Here is a 6,923-nt window from a genome sequence, read left to right on the forward strand (position 1 = left end):
GAAGAAGAAGAAGAAGAAGAAGAAGAAGAAGAAGACGACGACGACGACGACGACGGGGCCTTCAGGATGCCGGCCGGAGCCCAGGAGAGCAGACCCCAGGTCCCTAACCATCCTATGCTGATTCTAACCTATCCTATCCAAACGGCCTGCTGAAGAACTGATTTTAAAATGGCCTAGTCATTGAGAAAGACTGCTCCAGCAGCACCTTCCTCCCCTTTGCTAGAAACCTGGGAGCTGACCGGGCAAAGCTGGCAGCAGGAAGCCCAGAATCCCAATTTAGAGCATAGGTTCAAATCCCAACCCACCACATTGTTAGCTGTGTGACTTCAGCAAATGACTTCACCTCTCTGGGCCTGAGTTCCTTTGTGGCTATAATGATAAAAGCAAGTGAGCTGTGGGCTGTATTGACTGCTAGGGTGATGAGCGGTGAGCTAAGGAGTTTACACACTGAATGCATTTCTTAGCATAGCCCTGGAGGGTGAGAGGCCCCAGATCAAGGGATGCTGGGTCCTCTGAGGGCCATCTTCCCATAGATGCCTAGCTTCTATTTGTGACTTCATGGGGCATAGTATTAAAGAGTCTCTTTGGGGAGTCCTTTATAACAAACAGCACTAATTCCAGGTTTCAGGATTCTAGCCTTATGACCTATTCACCCCCAAAAGTCCCCCTTGTGAACAATACAAATTTATGCTTGCCTCTCATAAAAACCCACGCCAGCCATGACTGGGCTGTGTGGTCTTACGATTGCTTACAGACAGGCAAAGGGAGCTTTTTTGGCTTCCTCAGGACCCGTGGGAGAGTCAGAACCCCAAGTATTTGGACAGGTGAGGAGCCAGCCCCTGTCTAGACCAATACACCCACTGGGGACCAGTGGCACATTCCTGTAACCCCTGACACTCTGGAGACTGAACTAGACGGATCAGGAGTTCATGGGTTAGCCTGGGCTGCCTGGTGAGGCTGTGTTGAACTGTATGCTCAGTTTTCCCAGGCACATTTGTTCCAGATAGACTCACTCAATCCAGGTTCCTAGCTAAGACTACCCCACCTTTGTCTCTGCCTCTCAACACTGGGGTCTCAAGTGTCTGATGTCCAGCCCTTTACACAGGTCCTTGGTTTTTTTTTTTTTTTTTTTGGTTGATTGGTTTGATGGTTGGATGTTTGGGTAGTCATGTGAGTGGATCGATGGATGGATGTGGTAGGTAGATAGACGGATAAACAAATAGATGGGTGGGTGGGTGGGTATGTGGTCAGCTTGATACAAGCTGGAGTCATCTGAGAGGAGGGGGCCTCAATTGAGGAAATGCCTCCACAAGACTGGGCTGTAGGCAAGCCTGTAGGGCATCTTCTTAATTAATGATTGATATGGGAGGGCCAAGACCATTGTGGACAGTGCCATCCCTTTGCTGGTGGCCCTGGGTTCTAAAAGAAATCAGGTTGAGCAAGCCAGAGGAAGCAAGCCAGTAAGAAGCACCCCTCCATGACCTCTGCATCAGCTCCTGCCTCCAGGTTCCTGTCCTGCCTTTGATGAGCTATAATAAGTGAAATAAATTCTTTGCTCTCTAAGTTGATTTGGTTATGATCTTTATTATGGCAAAAGAAACCCTACCTAAGACAGTGAATGTGCATGGATAGATGGGTGGATGGGTGGGTGGATGGGTGGATGGGTGGGTGGATGGATGGGTGGATGGATGGACTGATGGGTGAATAGATGAATGGATGGATGGGTGAATGGGTGGATGGATGGGTGGGTGGATGGGTGGGTAGGTGGATGGGTGGATGGATGGGTGGATGGATAAATGGGTGGATGGATGGACTGATGGGTGAATAGATGAATGGATGGATGGGTGAATGGGTGGATGGATGGGTGGGTGGATGGGTGGATAGGTGGATGGATGGATGGATGGATAGGTGGGTGGGTGGATGGATGGATGGATGGATGAATGGATGTGTGAGTGAGTGGATGGATGGGTGGATAGATTGATGGATGGATGGATGGGTGGGTGTGTGGAGGGATAGGTGGGAGGGTGGAGGGATAGGTAGGTGGATGGATGGATATGGGTGGATGAGTTGGTTGGTGGGTAGATGGGTGTGTGTATGTATAGGTAATAAGTAGATGGATAGATGGATAGGTAGATGGTGGATGGGTAAATAAATGAGTGGGTGGTTAGATGGTTGACTGCGTAAAAGGATGAGTAGATGGACAGATGGGCACATGGACTGATGGATAGAGTGAATGAATAGATAACTGAGTGGTGGATGCATCAATTATAGCATGGGACATCTGCCTGTGTAGTGATCAGGACATTTCCTGTATGGTCAGCCACCACCATTCCAGCATTTAGGAGTTAACTTTTCTCAAAATATCTCTTATGGCTAGAATGCAAGAGGCAAATAAATGCTGCAGACAAGAATGGGCAGAGCCCGGAGTCCTCTGTCAGCAGGGGAGAGCGTGCACCTGGCACCCATGACCTGTGAGATAAGCAGGCTCCCTGCAGAATGTGGCTCTCCTGGGGCTTCCTCACTTCCGGGGATTGCTATCTTAGCAGGAAAGAAAGAAAGTTGTCTCTCAGAAGGAATCCTGGGACCTCACTTGGCCAGCTCCTCTGCCTGTGATCAGCCTGCATTGTCTCCGAACCCTAACTCTAACCCATAATGACACACAGCTGTCAGAAAACATAAAACCCAAGCTCTGAAGGGAGGGTCATTAAAGAAGATTCTTTTGTAAACAGAAGCACTGAAGGGGGCAGCCACCGATCCCTGCCACAGTCCAGGAGGGTGGACGGAGGAGGAGGATCTGGGGCCACGAATCTTCCAGCACTAGCTCAGGCTGTACAGCTACACTTCCAGAACGTTATTCCCAGGAAGCCACCAGATTGATGCATTGAGATTCATCTGTGGAGGGCTGCGGTATCCCCAGTAGCGGGGTGCTTACCTGGTGTGACCCCCACTGCGACCTCCATGTGGTCCATGGAGCTGTATTCACAATAGAACCCTATTATTGTATTAGAAAATATTACTAATCTATTATCCTATATGCAAATAATAGCAAAGACTCCAAATGACAGACGTTAGCAAAATCGTGGCTGCATCTTTGTGCCTCAGCTCCATTCCTCTGGGAAATATAAAGTCGGAGCTCAAAACCATGCCTGGAATTAGTTCTTGCCTGGAGAACTAATAAATAAATAAATAACATAAATAAATAACAGAAAATTAAAAAAAAAAAAACAGAAAAGACAACCCATAGACTTGAAGAACATATTTGCAATTTGTATATCTGTTAAGGGGCTCCTAGGGGGACTGTATAAAGGTCTTTCAAAACTCAACAGGGGGGCAGAGGGGGCAATAGAATAAGTAAGCCAATAATAGCTCAAAATTCAACAAGGGTGGGGGAAGGAATAGAACAAGCCAATAGCTCAGTTTTCCAGTGGGCAAACACCGGAAACAGAGACTGCTGGGAAGACATAACAAGGGCTCACAGCTCATTAGCATTCAGGCATTCCACGTCATGGGTCACCAGGGAAACGCCAATCGACTTCGGAGGGAGGCACCACCTCAACCTCACCAAGATGCTGCAGCAACAAAAAACGAAGTCACCTAACTCCTGCTCCCTGTCAAAGTAACCAGAAAATGGTGTGGCTCCCTCAGGCAGATAAAAATAAATAATAAACAAAAACAAAATAACAATGGCCAGCAATTGCACTCTTTTAAAAAAAGTATATGTTCAGGCAAAGAGTCGAACACAAATGTTTCCAGCTGAATTACTTAAGATAGCCAAAAGGAAGAAAGAACACAAATGTCTATCAATAGATTAATAGACAAAATATCCATACAGTAGAGTACTATTTGAGCGTAAAAGGTGGCGAAGTAGTGATGCCTGCTACAATGTAAATAAACTAGGGAGCCATGAAATGTATAGTTCTATTTATGGGAAGAGATTGAGTGGGTTCATAGAGAAAGAAAGCAGGTTTTCAGCTGCCTGGGACTGGGGAGAACTCAGGAAGGGACTGCTAATACATACAAGGTTTCTTTCTAAAACAATACAAATGTTGTAAAACTGATTGCGGTGCTGGCTGTACAATTTTGAGAACTCAATAAAAAAAAAAAAACAATTGAATTGTGTACTTTCCTTGGGCAAATTGTGTAAAGCATCAATCACACGACAGTAAAGCTATTATACGATGTGTGAAGTGTATTGCCTATTACAAAGCACACAGGCAGGGGCTGGAAAGACGGCTCAGTAATTAAGAGCACCCACTGGCTGCTCTTCCAAAGGACACAAGCTGTGTTCCCAGAGCCTCATGGCATCCCACAACCATCTGTAACTCCTGGGAATTTGACGCCCTCTTCTGGCCTCCACAGGCATGATACCTCTGTGTGTGCATACACAATTCAAAATAAAATAAATCTTTAATTAAAACATGCAGGTGGGCTTTTCTCCAGTGCCCGTTGCCTGGTGAGTGTTATAGAAAGAGACATCCTGAAGTAGGAGATTTCTCCCCCCAGACCTGGTGTTTGAGGTATAGCCCACACCACATTTTTCTTTGAAGCCTTTAGCTCATTTACATAATCCAGGTACATTTGTAGCTTATTTACACAATCCAGATACATTTACCTTCTACTTCAAAGTGTGGCCATGTTCATTTTAATCTAAAAAATAACGGATCAGGCTAAGGGTGTGGCTCAGTGTTTAGCCTGCTTGCTGGACATACCCAGATCATGAGTTTAGTCCTTAGTACCTTATGGGTTTTTTTTTTCTCCAAACCCATGAATAAAATTGGTGCTCGAGGGGGGAAAAAGAGAAAATATTTAGTAAAATGAGAATCAGTCCCCTCCGTTTGATGACAAATGAGAAAGCCAAGCAAAAATGCATGAGAATAGAATGAGAGTCAACCAGGGGGTAAGAGAGGAAACGGATGAGATTTTAATGTAGACGGCAGGAGAGTAGAAGCTCAGAGAGAGGAAACTGGAGGGACTGTGGGAAGAAGGGGCTGCTGCTGTCTCACATTTTCTTTAGCTGAGAGGTGTCCGGCTGCCAAAACCCTCGCTAATGTTGCACAACATTAAAAATAAACATGGCTTTCTGCAGCTGGAGACCCTGGAGGGAGGACGGGGTCCTCCCAGTCTTTGGGGAGATGGCTTGGCAAAGTCCCCTGGCCGATGCACAAACCCTGATCTCAAGCCGCCCCCACCCGATTCCCGAGAGCTTTCCAGCGGCCTTGCTTCCCGCAGGTGCTCAGGCAGGAGACGAAGCCAGACAGACCCTTCGCAAAGCTCGTGGAAGAAAAACCATACAGATGCTCAGAGCACAGCTGGAGGAGGCAAACACAGCCAGGAGTCACGGGAGGAGACAGAGCTGGACAACATGGCTAAAGAGCTTCTGCTCTGCTTCAAGCTAGACAGATGATCAGTTGAGTCGGCTATCTCTCCAGGCCTCAGTTTCCACTACACAAAGATTCCCCACAGCTCTCTACTGTAATGTCGATGATGCTTTGGACTGAACCCGCTGGTTCAGCTCCGCCCTCCACAGACCTGTCTGAAGCCCTTCATACTGACTGCCAGAACCCCCATCCTACCTTCAATGGCCATGCGCCCCCGAAAGCCAATCTCTGTGTTGACAAGATGATGCTCATCCCCCTCAACTGAGAGCAAACGACTTCTCCAGAAGGCAGCAGCACGAGCCAGGCCTGGCCATGCACATCTGCCATCTCTGCCCGCAGGAGGCTGAGACAGGAGGCCACAGAGTTTAAAGCCAGCCTGGATTGGGTAGCAAGGAGGTCTACAAACAGAACTGCAAGGCAGTATGGGTAGCGCAACCCCGTCCACTCCCACTCCTTAGCACCATTGTTAAGAGCCTCCTTGAGCCTCGGCCAGGTTCCTGGGGCTGTGGGAGAGCAGCAGCTTCCTTCCTGCTCTCGAAAGTCCAACTATGAGGGAGGGAGGTCCTACCTGTTCCGTGAGAAGAAGAAGCAAAGCACGCGCGCGGGGCGCTTTCCTCGTGCCCACCCAGTGAGGTGGACACTCGCTCACAGTCCGTGTCTGAGACATCCCAGATGCTGGCTTAGGGGTGAGAACACGCTATGCACAGGGTCAAAATAAAACCAAGAGAGGACTCAAAACCAGACCCACCGAGCTCTGGCCAGGCTCCCCCACAAAGACGGTTGGGATTGTCTCTGGTTCCTTCTGTGGTTTTGTTTCTGACTTTTCTTTCTGATGTGTTTGCTTTACAGAGCAAGACATTGAATTCCAAAGACTAACAGGCTAACTCTGCAACTGAGCCGCATCCCTAGTCCATTTACATATATTTCATTCATTCATTCACTCATTCGCTCACTTACTTCCAGGCAGGCTCTCATTGGGCTTCCTAGGCTATATATACTGGGACAAGACCGAAGCCTGCCAGGCTCTGCCTCAACCTCTTACCCTCGCGATTTGGGCTGTGGTAAAGCAGCCACCCATCTCTGCCCTTTGGATTTGGCTACTAGGAGTAAACCCTGGAGAGAAACAGCTGAAAGCCCAATCAATGTCCAAGCCTCAAACTTGCCGCAGCTCACACGCGGGTTTGTGTGACCAAACATCACGCTCCCACAAGGGTAAGATTTTGAATAAATAGGACATCACCGCAGGCAAAAGCCGTCCTTTCTTGCTCTCATCCGGTCTTCTGACTCTGGGTTTGCTAACGGGTTTTAAACACTTTCTCAGACGCACATCCATGGGGAAGGGCAGGCCTTCAAACCTTGCTATGTCGAGGCCGAATGCAACACGCTTTGTGCGTACGGTGGATGTGCGCATGCGTGCACACACCAGAGGACATGCATGGGGTGTCCTGTTCTGCCATTCTCCACTTAACTCCCTTGAAGTGATCTGGAGTTAGGCTGGTGAGCAGCAAACCCTGGTGACATCCATCTCCACTCGTCACAGCACTG

The 6,923-nt window shown here is 48.1% G+C and overlaps 1 protein-coding gene across 2 annotated transcripts in view; it reads right to left on the reverse strand.

Moving 5' to 3' along the window:
- Nucleotides 1-5,686, reverse strand: part of Cmklr1 (chemerin chemokine-like receptor 1) — a 48,304-nt gene extending 42,618 nt beyond the window's left edge. For both annotated transcript variants that reach the window (XM_021187125.2, XM_029533912.1), the window contains exon 1: nucleotides 5,574-5,686. The gene's annotated coding sequence lies outside the window, so the exon portion shown is untranslated. The remainder of the gene's footprint in view (nucleotides 1-5,573) is intronic.
- Nucleotides 5,687-6,923: the final 1,237 nt, after the last annotated feature.

This window comes from Mus pahari, chromosome 23 (assembly GCF_900095145.1).
Source record: "Mus pahari chromosome 23, PAHARI_EIJ_v1.1, whole genome shotgun sequence".
Lineage (NCBI taxonomy): Eukaryota > Metazoa > Chordata > Mammalia > Rodentia > Muridae > Mus > Mus pahari.